This window comes from Pseudorca crassidens, chromosome 13 (assembly GCF_039906515.1).
Source record: "Pseudorca crassidens isolate mPseCra1 chromosome 13, mPseCra1.hap1, whole genome shotgun sequence".
Classification (NCBI taxonomy): domain Eukaryota; kingdom Metazoa; phylum Chordata; class Mammalia; order Artiodactyla; family Delphinidae; genus Pseudorca; species Pseudorca crassidens.
This window is the reverse complement of record NC_090308.1, coordinates 29,607,782-29,625,301: the sequence shown is the minus strand read 5'-3', so window position 1 is coordinate 29,625,301 and position 17,520 is coordinate 29,607,782. Positions and strand designations below refer to the sequence as shown.

The following is a 17,520-nucleotide window of genomic DNA, read 5'->3' as shown; positions in this document are numbered from 1 at the left end:
CATTTTACCTAGCTTTTCCTTTATGATTAGTGCATTTTTTGCCATTTGAAAAGTTTTTTCTTACTTTAAGGTTAGGAAAATATTCTCTTAAAGTATCTTTTAGAATGTTTGTTATTATTTACTTTTCACATTCAGATATAAAATCTACATGGAATTTATTTCTGTGTATGTATGAGGTAGAGGGTAACTTCCATTTTTAATATTGGTATTAATTGTCCCAGCACATTTCACTCTCCCCTACTCAACAGAGCTAACCTTCTCATAAATCAGCAGTGTGTTTATGCAGAAGTCTGTTTATGTGATTCCCATTCTAATTCATTGCCTTAATGTATCCTTGCTCCAATAACTATTTTAATTACACATTATTATCATTGTTACATACAGTCAATATTCATTTAGACTTACCCATATGTTTGCCCTTTCAATTGCTCTCTGTTCTGCTCTGCATCCCAAACTTCCATCTGAACTTATTTTCCTTCTGCCTGCTAATTATCTTTTTTGTACAAGTCCTCAGGAGAGGAATTCTCTCAATTTCTGTCTATCTGAAAAATATTTGTTTCTCCTTCATTCTTGATGTATATTTTTGTTGGGTATAAAATTACACATTAGCAGTTATTATTCTTTTTTTTAATATAAACTTATTTTATTTATTTATTTTTGGCTGCATTGGGTCTTCATTGCCGTACACGGGCTTTCTCTAGTTGTGAGCGTGGGTACTCTTTGTTGTGGTGTGCCGGCTTCTCATTGCGGTGGCTTCTCTTGTCATGGAACACGGGCTCTAGGCGCTTGGGCTTCAGTAGTTGTGGCATGCAGGTTTCAGTAGTTGTGGCTTGCGGGCTCTAGAGCGCAGTCTCAGTAGTTGTGGCACATGGGCTTGTTGCTCCACGGCATGTGGGATCTTCCCGGACCAAGGCTCGAACCCATGTCCCCTACATTGACAGGCAGATTCTTAACAACTGCACCACCAGGGAAGTCCCAGCAGTTGTTATTCTCAACCCCATAGTTATTCCACTCTCTTGTTTCTATTTTTTTTCCTATTGAGAAGATGGCTTTCTAATTATTTCTCCATTGAAGAGAGTCTCTCTTCTTTCTTTTTTTTTTTTTGAAGGGAGAAGATTTCAGTGGGTTTGCTATAATACACCTAGGTATAAATTTCTTTTATCCTACTTAGGGTTTGTAGGGATTCTAGAAAATTCTCATCAATTATTTCCTCTTTCCATATTTTCTCTCTCCTCTATGCCTGATGTTTCAAATGCATATTAGAATTCTCACTGTTATCTCTAAATCTTGTATTTACTATTCTATAGTTTTTTCTCTCTCTCTCTCTTTTTCTAGTTTATTCTAGATATTTTTCTCTTATTTTATAACTACTAATTCTGTTTTAGCCTGGTCCAATCTGCTGTTATTACCTGTGCATTAGTTTTCTAATCCTGGTAAATATTATTTATATTCCAAAATTTCCATTTACTTGTTTCTTTTAACTTCTAGCTCCAATTCTCAATCTTGTCTGTTATTTGTTTAAACACAGAAAACATAGTTATATTACAGTCTGTGTCTTATATCTCCATATAACATCAATATCTGGAGACCTTCTGGATCTGTTTCTTGCTTTCGTTTCTGCTGATTTCCTTGAATGTGTTATTTTCTCCTAGTGTGACGAGTTACTTTTCACTGTGTGCTAGAAATTGATTTTGCAATATTTATACAGGAATCATTTGAGGCTTAATGTGTTGTTATTTTTCTCCAGAGAGAATTTATGTTTGCTTTTGCCACGTGCCTGGACAGTACTGGCAATGTGAAATTCACCCAGTCCTATTTCAAGAATTTCATAATTTATAGCTATATTTCAGCCACAGTGGAGGTCTTCTTTTTAGTTCACCTTAAGGTATAGCCAAGCCAAATCAAGGAGAATCACCAGGACCCCATCATTCTGATAGGCTCTAACCCCAATTCCTGATCCTAGTTTACTAAAAGTATGGCTCAGCCTCACAACTGCACCTTCCAGAATCAGGAAACGCTTCTAGGGATAAAAAACTGCCTCGAATGTCACACTCACTTTTCCAGGCTCCTATACTCTCCCATATTCTGTCCTAATAATTCTTCGCTATGTTGGTAAACTTCCCTTTCCTTTAAGCATATCTCTAAAAACATTTTGTCCCGTTTTCTAGTTTTCTTTATGTTGGAGGGTTGGTTGGAATTACCTGTGTTTGGAGCAGAGTGGTTCTTCTAAGTATGTATTAATTGCCTCATCTTTTTAAGAAAAACACATTTATTAAGAAGTAAAATTATGAATACTTCATAACTTAACTCAAAGCTGGGGAAGTGTTGTAGATAATTTGGGGGAGATTATGAAATATGATGTCTTTTGATTCTGACCTAATCATTTTATTCACTGTATTCTTTTCTTTGTTTTATTAAAGCTACTAACAAAATATAACTGGAAACTCTATAAGGGAAGTCACTGTTAGCTGAATGAATAAGAGCTTGGAAAGTATGCTTTCAACTGGCAACAGAGGGAAAGAAAATGTCGGATTGTAACTAAAATGCCTTTAGGATTCTAGACGGAGCCAGGATTTTAAATGCACAATTTGGTTAACATGCGAAGGGGAAAAAAAGGTATTATGGTAAATTATGTTTTCCTGACTACAAATTCTGAGGCTTTATTAGTTGTGGGTTAGATGTAAGACAAGAGAGGTAGAGAGAATATTTTATATTTGCTCTAGAAATAGAGCAAAGCAAGAAAATCATAGTAGTCAAATGGAATCGTTCAGTATGGGATTTAAAGTTGATATGAGCTATACAGTACTTAAATACCAAAATGACTTTCATTTTTTCTGTCTGGCTATAGGCCAGAATTGCAAAGTGAAAACAGAATGGTAAACTATTTTAGAATTTGCTAACTAAATTCTCAATTGTTTCACATTAGCACTGTAGTCAGCTTTCTCTCTATTCTTATCTTGTGATAAAATTTAATTAGATCGAGGCACAAGTTATGATGACTGGGCTCATTTGCTTTTTGCTTTTCGAATAAAAGCGGCAGAGAAAGAGCTGTAGTTTCAGGAGAAGAGTTAGAAAATCATCAGCTGGCAATCTTTCATACTTCCTTGTCTTGGACGATATTTAAGATTCTTTAAGAATTCTACACCTAAGGGATTAAAGTGACTGAAGTGATAGGAAGGAACAATGCATGGCTGACAGCAAGTGCTGCATGTTTTATACAAAAGAAAGTAAGTAGTAATGTAGTTTGAGAGCCTACTGGGCTCTGTCCAGATCTGCGTACCCAGGGCTTTGGCTTCGGTCAATGTGGTAGACCAGATACTGTGAAGGACTCTTCTCGGGAGAAAAAAATGAGATCCACATAAAACATTTTAATCGGATCTCTGGGCTTGCAGGAAATAATAAAAACTAAAGAAGCTGCCACATGGAAACGAAAACACAAAAATACCTTCTGAAAATGGAATCATAAATAATCTCAAAAGTAACTTAGCCTTAAAGATGTATGTTTATATTAGTGCTGCACTGGAATTATCAAATAACAAATATAAAGTAACTAGGTAAAAATCTTTAAATAAACCGAAATGAATTTTGCCTCATTAACTCTCATGTGGTGGCTTGTGCACCACATTATATTCTTTCAGCCCTACCTCTTCTCCAGTCATTGTTGTGGTGACCAGTTCCATATGAGATGTAATCAGATTTGTGCAAGTGCACCCTTGTCAGGATGCAGACCCTATGGGTCCTACTTCTTGCTTCCTGCCTTGGAACTTCTCTGGCACCACAGCATACGAACCCACTTGGTATTCATGAATCCACTACTTGGGGTAGTTTGTACCTATGGTAACCCTTTTGACCAATAGAAATAATTTGAATGTAGTCAAATTTATCGATTTTTATAGCTAATTTTTTTCTGTCTTATTTCATAAAAATTTCCCATATCTAAAGGTTTGATCTTCTCTTATATTGTCTTCTAAAATTTAAAAGTTTGTCTTCCACATTTAAGTCTTTAATCTACTGGAATTATTATTTGGGGAGGAGGTGGCTAGGGCATAGAGTAGGGATCTAATTTTATTTTATTTTTTTCATGACCACTTGTCCTAACCCTCCATATGAGTCTTAATCTGGGATTTTCATTCTGTTCAATGGGTACATTTATCTAGCTCTGTTCTAATACTACAGTGTGTTAATCAATTTCATTTTATAACAGAGCTTGATAGCTGGTAGGACTATCTCCTTCTTTATTCTTTTTGCTTAGTTTCTTAAACATCTTGGCTTTTCTTGGGTCTTTGCTCTTCCATATAAATTTTAGAATTATTTATCAAATTATTGAAAAAGAACTGCTTACAGTTTGGATTTATAATTTTGTGGGAGATAATTTATATCCTTACGATTTTGGGTCTTCATAATCTTGAACATGAGCTGTATTTTTAAGTATTTAGATATTTTTTAAAAGTGTCAACTATAAATGATATCTTTTCATGGATTATAATTTATAATATTATCTTCTAGCTAATAATAATGCAATTCTCTTGGTATATTGATCTTGTACCTAGCTACCTGGCTACAAACTCTTACTATTCTTATATTTTATCTGTATGTTCTTTGTTTTCTAGGTAGATAATCATGTCATATGCAAATAATAAAAATATTTTCTTTCATATACTTAGAACATTGAGTTTGGCCATATGACTTGTTTTTTTCCAGTGGGATATTATTGAATATCATGGGAGCAGAGGCTTAAAATACGGATGCACAATTGGGCTCATCTTCTGAACTCCTGTCTTTAGCCATGAGAAGCCCCTATCTTGAATAACCATTGGTCCAAAGAAGATGAAAGACATGAGTTGCAGATCTATATTCAATCCACAGCTTGGAGTAAGCCCAGTAAAGCCCAGACTACATCAGCCAAACCTCAGCAAAGTGAGAAATAAATGCTTATTGTGGCATGTCACTGAGATTATGTGGCTGTTTGTGGCAGTAGCAGATTGATACAATATTTAACCCTTAGCCATGGGAGAGTGCTCCTATGTCAATAAGTATTTCCAACCAACCTTACAATCTATTTCCCTTTATATTCTGCCCTTTCTAGTTCTACATTCTTAAAAACCATTCTCACATATCGTCTCCTGGTTCCTGCCTGTATATTTTCAGTTTAGCCGTCTTTTGTGTGAGCTATTTTCTTCCAAAGCAGTGACTTTATTTCCCCATTTGGGCTATGCTGAGATTTGACTCTATTTTTTGTCCTGTAGACAATACGTGATGAAGGGGTAGATCTTGAGGAAGATAAGCATCATCTTGTAAGGCGCTTGCCTCAGGTAAGGCTTCTGCAGGAAAGGTAAGGCTGCTTTCCCCTCTCAAAGGGGAAAGGACTTTTGCCAGTTAGTGGATTCTGGGTGCTTAAGATTCTCAGGCTCATCCACCTAAATGTCCCCATTATGGATGGCTGAGTCCCACTCTTTTTCTCTTCTTGACTTTAACAGAGGAAACTGTCAAGGCTGTATATTAAGTCTTCTTTGTAGTTTTGCCACCCTTATCATGAAGAAATGAATTGAAGCAGAAGAAGTGTCTGACATAAGTGCTTCCTATGAATTGGCACTTGATTAACTTTCTTACATGCTTTGGCTTAATCCAGTCAATATGTTTGGAGTATGGATAGCTATTATCCTCATTTTTTAAATGAGGAAAATAAAGCTTATGGAGATGAAGTAACTGTACAAGGTTTCAGCCAACAATGGCAGAGCCCCAAGTTGAAGAATCAGGTCTATTTGACTTCAAAGCCCACGTGACGGTGTATGGTATGACCGTGGACATGAAAATGAATGGAGTACCAAAATAGTTTCTTATTTTCCAAAGTTTTTTTTTAACCAAAAATCATTTAAATAAGAAAATTTAATTGCAGGTGTTTTGAGAAAAAATATCACCTTTAGAAGCTGGCAAGGTTAAAAGAACCAGAAATTATGAGAGATATAACACAGGTTGACAGGGATAGTTATTCACATGGTAGGAAAAACATTGATTCCTGAACAACCATTAAGTTCCAGACATTATTCTAAGTGCTTCCTACATGCATCTGCTTGGGAATTTCCTGGTGGTCCAGTGGTTAGGACTCTGCGCTTCCACTGCAGGGGACCTGGGTTCCATCCCTGGTTGGGGAACTAAAGATTCCTCAAGCCTTGTGGCGCAGCCAAAAAAAAGAAAAAGACAAAATGCATCTGCTTATTTAATCTTGCCCGTACTCTCCTGTTCTAGGCATTTCCCAGAGCTGGTAAGTGATTTGGGCTCAGCTCTGGCTTCCTACCTATGTCTTCTCTACTGGACCATGTTTATCAAGTGTGCTACATGGACCAGCATCATTAGCACCACCTGACAGATTGTTAGAGATGCAGCGTTTCAGGCCCAACGCAGGCTTTCTGAATCAGAACCTGCATTTTACCAAGCTTGCCAGGTAGGTCCTATGCACATTATACTTTGAGAAGCACTGCATTTTTGCATATAATCTCTGAACACATGTATACTGGGAGGACTTTAAAAAGTTTAACAATGGACCCTCAGGAAACTGATCTTAAAAGAAGCTTGATAAATAGCAATACCTTAAAGTTTCAGTGGTCTTAAAACAAGATCTAAATGGAGCTTAGTTTTATGAAAATTCTGGCTAATTTTGTGTCTAGCTCTTTCTTTCATCCATACCAGAAAACTCGATTATTTGAATAAGTTATAGTGAAAGATATTTATTAAGAAGCCCCTGTATACTGAACATAGTTGTAAGTAAGACTAAAAAATAAGACAAGTTCCATATCCTTAAGGAGCTTTTCCTATAAATATAAAAAACAAAAAAACCCCAATGAAACCAAAATAACAGAACATGGAAAAAAACAACAAAAAAGTACATAAACAAGGATCTAGAATAAAAGTGGGCATACAACAGAGATATTTGTTTTATGGGAACTGCTGAAGGTGTCAGTGACCAGAGCTATATGAGTTTAGGTTATAAGGTTTTCTGCAAAGGTGATTCTAGTCAGTGTTTTGAGGGAAGAAGAACTGTGGTTCATAAGGAAGTGAATACCAAGGTATTTATTAAATAGAAATGGCAAGAAATATTTGCTTGGAGATGGGGCCAAGAAAACCATGATTCATTATGTAGAAGTGAAGATATTTGCCGAGAGAACAAAGGATGAGTTGAGCTAGGGGTCTATATTTGACTGAGTGTGTCAAGCATGGGAAAAGAAAAAAGGAATAGTGGAGAAGACAAAGAAGGGAAGAGGGGAAGAATACTATATATACAAGTATTAGTCTGGGTTTCCCAAAGAAAGAGAACCAATAAGATGGAGAGAGAGAGGGAGAGAGGGATTTATTGTAGGGAATTGGTCCATAAAATTATGGGGTTGGCAAGTACAAATTTGCAGGGCAGGCTGGAAGAATAGAAATTCTGACAAGAGTTGATGTTTTAGTCTTGAGTATGTAGGCAACTTGAAGGCAAAATTCCTTCCTCTTATAGTGACCTCATTTTTTTTCTTAAGGTCTTCAACTGGTTGAATAAAGGCCTCCCATATTATGGAAAGTAAGTGCTTTACTCAAAGTATACTAATTTAAATATTAATCACATATAAAAAAGCACTACACAGCAACATCTAGACTGGTGTTTGACCAAACAGCTGCACAGCATGACTTAGACAAGCTGACACACAAATTAACCATTGCAACATATACAAAGGCACTAAAATTGACTAAGGTGTCCTTTCAGGGCTAGTGGAATAGGGTGATTATAGCCAACATTTCTACCAATGTCTGCAGTGCAGGGTGTGGCCAAAGAGGTTGAACTGAGTATTGTTATAATTAGAAAATGTTTTTAACTGAATTTTGACTATTAGGTTGGTATTAATAGATATTCAGTGTCAGTATCACAGAAGTTGACATGACATCCCCCATGTTATTTAGCAAAATTTCTTCAGTTCTGGACACCATGATTTGAACAAAGTAGTGTTCATCGAGAATAGAATAGAATGTCCAAAATAGTTCACTCTTGAAATAAGAGGATTTAGGTTGATTGTAAAGATAACACAAGAAGAAGTTAAACTTATTCTACGTTGCTCCAGAGTACTGATTAGGATCCATGGGTAGGAAAGACATCATATAGGTAGAACTTCCTGACAAGCAGAACTTTATAGTTGCTGAGCCATCTATCTAGAAAAGCATTCCTGGAAGCATTGAGCTGAATCTAGCTTACACTCTCACAGAGGTAGCATGGAAGAGATTCCTGGGTAGGATTTTTGTTGTCTATTCTGCTGCTAAGATGCTGTGATTCAAAGGCAGTTCTTTCTTAGTCCTTTTGCTGCCAGTTTCATGGCTAAATAAATATTTGCATATGAACTATGTAAAAAGGAACCAGAAAACTTTGGGAGCATTTATCTGCTCTTTTGATCTCTGTGTTTGCTTTTAGATCAGCAGTTAGGAAAGTGAGTAAAGTGGTAGATCTATGGGTAATTTTTATTTTCTTTATGCTTTTCTGTATTTTTCCAAATTTTCTACAATGAATGTGTATTAATGTTATTTTTAACAAAGCAAAGGGAGTGGGTACAAGGCTACAGTCTACTTTATGTTGACCACAAATGAGCCCGTGTATAGAAGCCTTTCCGGCCCTTAGAATAGTGCAGGGGTCTGTGAGACAGTAGCCGGGAGACAGGAGGAGCCAGAACTTTGCGTAACCTCTTATTTTTTTAAAAAAGTCTCATCGTGGTTTTGACCAGTATTTTTTAGCATACAGCTATTCCAGGCCTCCTATTTTCTAGCAGATTTATAACACCAAAATCAACATGTGATTTTGCTTTCCTTTCTTAAGTTGGAAATGTCCAAAACTCAATGTCCCAGGGTGTGTCAAGGAAGTAAAACTAGAGGGTGGTAGAGACTCTGCTCAATGTTCCCTTTTCTGTAATATGACAGTAAGTCAAGGCACTAGAGAGGGCCCAGCCTCTGCAGACTTCAGTGAAGTGTAGTTGGAATATGGAACTTAGCAGAGGAGAAAGCTTCTAGGGGAAGGAAGATCGCTCACTTGTATGTGTCTTTTCCCATTGGAGAGATCACCGACCAGATATGGGAACGCATTCTGAGGAAGCAAGTGGGCTATATTCTTAGACCAAGGGCTTTGTATCCCACTCTACTGCAGTTTAACTCTGCAAACTCTTCCCCTAAGGATGGGCAACAACAGGTCGCTTTTAGCTCCTGTTTTCTTTTGAAAGAGATCCTGCTGGAGATACAGGGACATAAGACTTGAGCACTAATATCTAATAGAATTTACTATTGACTACTTGTTCATAAATCCCAAAAAAGAGCAAGAGACTGTATTAAGACTTGAGAGAGCTACTGGTACTAGAATTTTGAAACTTTCCTTAAAAATAGCAAGGTGCCCTAATTGGTCAACTAAAAGTAGGCTGTGACTTTTCAAGCTCTCTATCTCAGCATCAAATGAAACTGAATAGTAATTGGTCAATAAATTCAATCTTGTTCTTTTGATTCATCAGAAAATGCCAAGATAAAGTTTATTTCATTTATCATTTATGTAATACGTTACAAAGCATGTATTCAAATTTTGAAAAAAATTATTCAAGACTTTTCTTAATTATGAAGATGATGAGGCATTAAAAGAATAAATCAGATTGGAAAATTTAATAATACTGCCATGATCGGAGCTGAAGAGAGCAATGTCTCTACTTTCTCTGGTGTAAGGATGGACTAAGTGTTTCCATGCTGAGGCTAAGACCCATATGCCAACCAGTGGGTGAGCTTTAGGAAGGGTGGAGGTGGAGCAGGGGGTGAAGTACTTGTAACTCTCCCTCTGCCTTACTTCTGATGTGGCTTGAGGTTAGAATCTGTGATACTACTTTTGTTGCCTAGTTTACTGTTGATGGTTTTGATAATATAGATTAATCTCTGCAGACAAAATTGTTGTGAGGATTAAATTCATTAATATATATAAAGTACTTAAAACATGGCCTGTCATATAAATGTTCAATAAATTTTTAGCTATCATTGTTGACACAATCCAATTATCAATGCCTTTCCAGTCTTTCTTCACAGTTGAATAACTTTTTTTTTTTTTATCTTGGATGTTTATATTTAAATCTGGAAGAAAAGTGACCAAGAGAAGAAAGCATAGAGGAAGAGGAGGATAAAGATTTGCCCTAAATGTAAGATTTTCTTTGCAGAGTGTGACTGCTGCTTTTAAAATGCATTTTTCCAGTTTTGTTGAGAAATAATTGATATACATCACTGTGTAAGTTTAAGGTATATAGCAGGATAGTTTGATTTACATATACTGTGAAATGATTACCACAATAGGTTCAGATAACATCTATCTTCTCATATAAATACAATGAAGAAAATAATTTTTCTCTTTGTGATGAGAACTCTTAGGATTTATTCTTTTAACAACGTTCCTATATATCATATAGCAGTGTTAGCTATAGTCATTGTGTTGTACATTCCATCCCTAGTACTTATTTATTTTATAAGTGAAAGTTTATACCTTTGACCACCTTCCTCCAATTTTCCCTTCCCCCACCTTCTACCTCTGGTAACAAGTCATCTGTTTTTTTATGAGTTTGATTTTTTTCTTTTAAAGATTCCACATGTAAATGAGATTGTACAGTATTTGTCTTTCTTTGTCTGACTTACTCCACTTAGCATAATGACTTCAAGGTCCATCTGTGTTGTAGCAAATGGTAGGATTTCATTTTTTATGGTTGAATAATATTCCATTGTATATGGAATATATGCTATCACCTTTCTCTATTTTCTCTTTTTTGTTAGTCTAGCTAAGGGTTTGTTAATTTTGTTTATCTTTTCAAAGAAACAACTCTTAGTTTGGCTAATCTTTTTTATTGTTTTTCAGGTCTCTATTTTATTTATCAATATTTCTTCTCTAATCTTTATTATTTTCTTTCTTCTAACTTTGGGCTCACTTTGTTTCTAGTTCCTTAAGTCATAGAGTTAGGTTATTTATTGGGAATCTTTCTTGCTTCTTTTTTTTTTTTTTTTTCTTGCTTCTTAATGTATGCATTTATTGCTATGAACTTTTCTATTAGAACTTCCTTTGCTATATTCCACAAGTCTTATTATGTTGTGTTTCCATTTTCATTTGTCTCAAGAAACTTTTTTACTTTCCTTTAATTTCTTCTTTGATACATTGGCTGTCCAGGAGATTGTTGTTTAATTTCCATGTGTTCATGAATTTGCCAGTTTTCTCTTGTTATTGATTTTTAACTTCATGCCATTGTGGCTAAAGAAGTTACTTGGTATGATTTTGATCTTCTTGAATTTGCTAAGACTTGAGTTGTGGCCTAACACCTGGTCTCTCCCGGAAAATGTTCCATGCAGGCTTGAGAAGAATGTGTCTTCTGATGTTGCTGGATAGAAGGTTCAAAATATGTCTGTTAGGTCGATGTGGCCTGTAGTGCTGTCCAAAGCTACTGTTTCCTTACTGATTCTCTAAATGATCTAGCCATTGTTGAAAGTGGGGTATTAAAATCCCCAACTGTTATTGTATTACTGTTTATTTCTCCTTTTAGCTCTGTTATTTTTTTTTGCTATATAGATTTAGTTGCTCCAATGTTGGGTGCATAAATATTTACAATTGTTATATCTTCTTGATATATTGACCCCCTCTATCATTAAATAATGATCTTCTTTGTCTCTTTTTACCATTTTTAGTTGAAAGTCTAATGTAAGTATAGCTGCCCCTGCTTTTTTGGAGTTACCACTTATTTGAAGTGCCTTTTTCCATCCCTCACCTTCAGTCTATGTGTATCTTTAAGACTGAAGTGAGTCTTTTAGAGGCAGCATATTGTTTGATCTTGGTTTTTTATCCATTCAGCCATTTTAAGTCGTTTAACTGGAGAATTTAATCCATTTACGCTTAAAGTAATTATTTATAGATAGGAACTTACTATTGCTATCTTGTTAATTTTTTCTTCTTGTTCTATAAATTCATTGTTTCTTGTTTTTTATCCTGCTGTCTTTTTTCATGTTTTGATGTCTTTTGTATCAGTATGCTTTGGCTTCTTTATCAGATTCTCTTCTATAATTCCTACAGAATTCTCCATTCTAGTCTCTATGAGGCTTACATAAAATATCTTAAACTTTTAAACTGATAACAACTTAACTTCAGTAAACCTCACACTTTTACTTCTCTACTCTCTCACATTTTAGGTTATTGCTGTTGTAATTTACATGTTTTTTCTGTTGTGTAACTAATAATAGATTGTTGTAGTTTGTACTGTGTTTTTTTAACTTTTAAACTAGAGCTGTATGTAAATTATGTACCATTATTACCATATTGCAGAATCTAACTATGACTATATACAGTTGACTCTTGAACAACATGGTTTTGAACTATGTGTGTTCACTTATACACAAATTTTTTTTCAGTAAATATTTAGTACTGCAGTACTATACTACTAGCTTTGTTTCCTACCTAAGTAAGGTTGTAGGATAGGCTCTGTGGTTGCCTGGATTTTCTGGTCAGGCTTACTAGATGGTCAGAATTGGGTACTATTTTCAGTAGTAGTTGGGGCTATGAATTAGCTTCCCTGCCCTGGCAGGGGAGCAGAATGGGACTCAGGGTCTGTATAGCTTATTGTTTGGCCAAATCAGGCCAGAGTGTGCACTGAATTCCCTGGTCATGTGAGGCTGCTGGTTTTGCTCTACAGATGGGGGAAGCCACTGCTGTGCTCTCTGTTTAATGTCACTGTATGTATGGCTATTGAATGGGCTGTGTAGCTTCCCCTGTGCTCTGGTTAGGTGACAGGCTGAAGACTGTATTCAGAGATGAGGGGAGCTGTAAATTAGATTCCCTACCTGGGTACAGAGGGAGCAGCAGCTATTAAGCTGGTAAAGCTCTTTGTGCTTTGTAGGTGCTGGCCTACACCCCAAGTTTCTGACTGAACAGGGCCAGTGGCTTTGCTCTGCAAACTATCGGCTCTGCCTGCCTGCCTCTTGGCTTGAGTGCTACTGGAGTTGTTTCTTGCCCTTCTGCTCAGAGGGAGAAAGAGGACACTCTCCACAGTGAGTGGGGCTTTGTCTCAGCCCCCTTTCCTGGGCAGGATGGGGAGGGACTACTCTAGGCTACTCTCAATTTCCCGAACAGGCTCTCCAGTTGGGAGCAGCCAGGAGCTACCCTCAGCCTTGGCTATGAGTTAATTCCCCTTGCCTGTGTGTAGCACAAGAAGCATCTAGGCCTGTACTGGCTTTGCTCTGGGGGTGATCAGTTCTGCTTGCCCAACTCTTGGCTTTAGTACTGCTGGGCTGAACATCTTTCAGGAGTTGTTGCCCACCTTTCTGGTCAGATGGGGCTGGAAGACACTCTCCACAGCCATGTTAAGTTATCCTCATTCTCTTGCTGTCTCCCTTGAAGATGGGAAGAGGTATCATCATGATCATCTTAAAGCTGGAAGTCTACTGCAGGCTCTAGAAAAGCTTTTCCTGTCCTAGTACAAGGGACAGAGGTAGTTGCCATTCATTCTCTCCTCTGCCTCTTGTCTTGACTATGGATGTGACTTCTGGAGCTGTGGTAGCCATTTTGTGACTATGAAGTGACAAGGATGAGGACAAAAGCCCAGCACATTAAAAATGGTGATATGAAAAGACAGAAAGCACCTGAATTCCTCATGGAATCACTGAGCAGCTGAATCTGCCTGCAACCACTCACCTCTGGGTGTCCTATTATGTGAAAAAATTAAAACCTATTTAAAACAAATACGACTGCCATTGTTAGTCAACATTTCTCTTACTTGTAACTGAAAGTATTTATAACTGATTTGCTATTAAATGGCCAAAAATATATGCTTCATAATAGTTTTTAGAGTGTTGTTCTAAGCAACTTAAATGTACATTAACAGAAGGCTGATTAAATTATTTATGACCCATTCATACAATGGGTTACAATGAAACTGTGAAAAAGAATGATAGGGATCTATACATATTGAGATGGGACAAGCACCAAGACACAGTAAGTGAAAAAAGCAAGGATGAACTTCTGTATGAATACATACATTTCAATCCCTCAAGTTGAAGGTGACAAATATTGACAAAAGCAAAAGATTAAAATTTAAAATTTACTATTCAAAATTTAAAAGACTAAACAAGTATAAACAAGATTTAAATTATTAAAAGTTTTAATGTTTTTCTGAATATAACATTTATCCTTCTCAGATTACTAAAGCTTAAAATTGTAGCAAGACTTTTTGGACAATGCATGGTATGCTTTACTATATTAAGAAACAAAAAGGTAGATAATAGACAAATAGATAGATGTAAATACATATACATATATGCACACATATACATACACAATTTCTTATATATATATTGGCTTATGTATAAAATACCTCATATATAATGATGACCTAACCTGGTTGTCCCAATGGATAGCTAGAGGGAGAGATAGGACAGATTGTGGGACTGAGGTAAAGGGGATGTAACTTTTCACTATATACTCTATTGCAATGTTTGAATTTTTTACCTTGTATTTAAAATAACTTGGAACTACTATAGTATTTTTTGAAAGTATAAAATTTTTAAAAAATGCTGTGTGAAGAAATGATTTGAGAGGAACTTTCTAGTGTAAGACAGAGGTCACTTAGTATGTTCTCCCATCACCAACATGTCAAAAATGCAAAGCACCTACTTGTGAGATGGGAACACCAATGAGCTATCCCAAATGCCCCTCATCTAAAAGGGTCTGCCTTGGAGGAAAGGATCTGCTGTCCTGGCAGGAGAAAGAGGCAAGCAGAGAGTTCTATTCCCAGAAACAAAAGTCCAGTTACCATCTCAGCAGGGTATAAGAATTCTGGGATATTTATAACTTTCTATGTTTGTTACTTCTTTATTATCTGCTTTCAGCTCACTAGTCAAATGCAATAAGCCAGGTGAAAGGGAAAAGATCTTGTCCTTGGTGACGTTATAGAAGGAGAATGCTTGGAGGACCTCACCTGCTCTGTAGCAAGTCTTGGGTGAAGGTGGGGTTGGTGGAACACACAGTGGGTAGAGCTGGAGAAAAGGAGAGCAAGCTGAGGTTCTCTGGCTTCTTAAAAGGAGGAACATACAGCCCCGAGATAGAGAAGTGGTCCTCGGATTTAATTGTCTCCTGTTTGCCCTCTATCCATGAGATCTGGGTGATAAATCTTTATGTTTTAGACTTGTCAGCTTCTGCTCCTTGGCCCCCTTTTGTGGGTAAGTATTACCACGACTTCAGTTACTTTCTGCAGTGATCATTCTCAACTCAATATCTCTGCCCCAGTCAAGTTCTTCCTCCTGGTGAAGCATTATAAACTAACCAGAGGGCCCCCAGGGCTCTCTGGACCACACTTGGGAGAAACACTGGCTCAAATGATGCATGACTAGGAAATAAAATACAGTATATCAAATAGTCGTCCTCACTTATCATACCCAAATTGTGACAGTTACAAGGGGAAAATATGGAAAACCCAGTAACACAATACACTTGCCTTACATATTACATCATCTTTCAGTAAAGGCAGCCACACTTTTGTGATGTATGGCATGCATCTTAGTTAAGTGAGTTCTTTGCCCTTGGGTTTTGAGCTGTGGTATGCCATGGTTGAAAAATGGAAAAGTGTGATAGGCATTTCACTGTATCAAAAAAACGTGTGACACCTCTTCTCATATTTTGTGGGGACAATTTCTATACAATTTTCTGTCCTGTTGGTTAAGAGAAAATGCATTTCTATAAAAACTATGACATCATTTAGTACAATTATTATAGGCCTTTTCATAAATAATAATCTGGTTTTTAGAGAGTCTAAAACCACAGCTGTCTACGAGCCATGAAAAGAGCTCTCACCAGTATTTTTGTTCTGTGGTGTCTGATTTTGACTAGAACATGAGTGGAATTATTTGTTAAATTGGTCTTTTTTTAAAATCAGTAGCAGCAATGAAACATTGTATATTCTAGTGAAACATATCAGATTTCCACACAGCAACACTAAATGCTCAGATTAATTTCCAAGAATGTAGTATATCTGATGCTATACGTATGTGTATTTGGAGGAAGAAGATATATGTGAATTTGTGAGTTCATAATGGAAAAGGGAATTTTTTCTTTTGCTGGTAGATAACGTAAGTATCTGAGATCTTGCTAATAGGCTCCTGTGGACATCATTTTTCCCATGTGTGAATGCCTAATCTAAGAAATGAGCCATTGAGAGCTTGTCCCAAATTTTGAATATTGAAGCCCTAGCCCCCCAATGTGATTGCCTTTGGAGACAGGGCCTGTAAGGTGGTAATTAGAGTTAAATGAGGTCTTAAGGATAGGGTCCTGATATGATAAGATTGGTGTCCTTACATGAAGAGACACCAGAGGCCTCATTCTTTCTCTTTCCCTCCCCCTACTCAAGCACAGAGGAAAGGCCACGTAAGCACAGAGCTGTCTACGAGCCACGAAAAGAGCTCTCACCAGAAACCTACCCTTCTGGACCTTGATCTGGCTGGGACTTCTAACTTCCGGAGCTGTGAGAAAATACAATGCTGTTATTTAAGCCACCCGGTCTGTGGTCTTTTGTTATGGTAGCCCGAATCGACTAATAATACATATGCCAAATAAATATTTTGGGTAATAACAAAATGTTATATAAAATTTAACTTTCGAGGTACCCTAAAACTTTGTGCATTTAAAAACATGTTGACAACACAATATATTTTCGACACTTAATTTTTATTTGAAAATGTGCCTTCTTAAAAGTTCGACTTGTTTAAATAGTGTATCTTCTAGATAATCTTCTCTCAAGAACTAGTAAATTCACTACATAATTCATTACATCTCTTAGCTTTTTATTTGAAAAAACAGATTATTGGAGAACTACAATAGAGAGTTGTAAAGGTCAGATATGAATTTAGTGTGGAATATTTTTAGTAATGCTTTGGCTGTCTGTCCACAGGGTAACCAAACTAAAGAGCCTGCACATCATTTTCCCCAACTTTGAGCACCTGATCTAAGGAGATGAGCCATTGAGAGCTCTGAGAATAGAGGCAACCATTCTGATCTCTTGACTGTGTGATTTATTTCTCAGAGATTTAATAACGATTTTGAATCTTAGTGAAATTAATTTAGTTTTATTTGTTACCTGTTTTTCCCCTCCAGATTTCTTAAGTATAGTAGGATGTATCTATCTCCTATCTCTGTCTCAGCCTCTACTTCACCACTGCATCTGCATCTACTGCACCCCTACATCTGCATCTACCTCCACCTCTATGCCTGTATTTAAATACATTTTCCTGAAAGATCCTAGTGCCTAGTTTTCAAGTATGCCACAATCCCCCTCTCACCTCAGGCTTCACTAAATCTGTTTTCTACTTGATCTACAGGAAATTGAAATCTTGAAAATAAAATGCAGGGTGGTGACTTCCCGTGTATTCCAAAAACTGTGAAAAAAGAGACAGAAATCAGAGGAATAAAGAAGCTTGATCAATATTTTCTCAGAATATTATTTTACAGCTCACCATTGTGATAGTTGT

The 17,520-nt window shown here is 36.6% G+C and overlaps 1 long non-coding RNA gene across 1 annotated transcript; it reads left to right on the top strand.

The window, feature by feature from the left end:
• Positions 1-7,458: 7,458 nt before the first annotated feature.
• Positions 7,459-16,660, top strand: LOC137204967 (uncharacterized). The gene is made up of 3 exons (XR_010933932.1): positions 7,459-7,555; positions 10,121-10,178; positions 16,404-16,660. It is a non-coding gene; the product is annotated as an uncharacterized lncRNA (long non-coding RNA).
• Positions 16,661-17,520: the final 860 nt, after the last annotated feature.